We start from the raw sequence: 1,035 nt of genomic DNA on the forward strand, positions 1-1,035 counted from the left end.
TAAATAGGATCACAAGTCCGCATCTTGTACAGCAATTAACCACTAAGAAGAATATATGCAGTGTATTATTTGTTGAAAAAAAAATAAATAAATAAAAAAGAAAGAGAAAGACTTGTTATTAAGGTTTGGTTTGGTTTGGTTTTTAATGAATTTAGGACAGGGTCTACAGGATGTACAGGGTCTCACATAAGTTGGACTCATAGTGATCCTCCTATTTTCCGCCTCCCAAGTGCTGGCATTACAGGCATGCGCCACCACACCCAGTCTCAATCACCATCTCAGCATGCCCGGGGGGTGTGAACAGCATGGCGTGCCAGGGATCGAACCCCAGCTGCTGCGCTGTGCCGAAGCAGGTGCTTTAGTCCACTAAGCTATCTGGCCAGCCCTGTTATGGAGGTTTTAATCCAAGACCGGGTGGTGCTCATGCTCAGAGCCTCCATGGAGGCAGCACATCATGCAGGAAGGTGGGGTGGGGATGGGGGACTGCTCTGGTCAGGAGCCAGAGGCGGAGAGGAGATAGGAGATAGGGCCCCCACAATCCCCTTTGGGGTCTTGTCCCCAGTGACCTGAGAACCTCCTGCTAGGCCACTCCTAAAGGACTCATGTCCCTGGTAGAGCCACCCTGGTAATGACACCTAGCCTTCAAGGACACCTATCCAAACCGCAACAATGATTAAAATTGTTTGGTGAGAAACTTCTATTGATGTTGGAAAAGAATGCAAGAGCTACTTGTGGGCTACGTGACCAGTAAAAGATAAAAAAATAATGAATCAGCCAAGTAGAAATGTCCATAAACAAGAGCCCCATCAGCTCATCTCCAAGCTCGGAGCACTCTGTCATTATCTGGTCATTCCAGAGGCAGGCAAAGGGTGGTGTGGTGACCCGTTCACCTTCCGGGGCAGCAGCTTCAGATGCAAGTTCTGTTCCCTTATTGGCTTCCCAGCTTCATTTTGAAAAGTTTGGTGTAAGTCTATGCAATCAAATTATAAAAGAAGGGCCAGGGAGATGGCTCAGTAGAATAAGCGCTTCCCTGGC

This window comes from Octodon degus, unplaced genomic scaffold (genome assembly GCF_000260255.1).
Source record: "Octodon degus isolate 3935 unplaced genomic scaffold, OctDeg1.0 scaffold00002, whole genome shotgun sequence".
NCBI lineage: Eukaryota > Metazoa > Chordata > Mammalia > Rodentia > Octodontidae > Octodon > Octodon degus.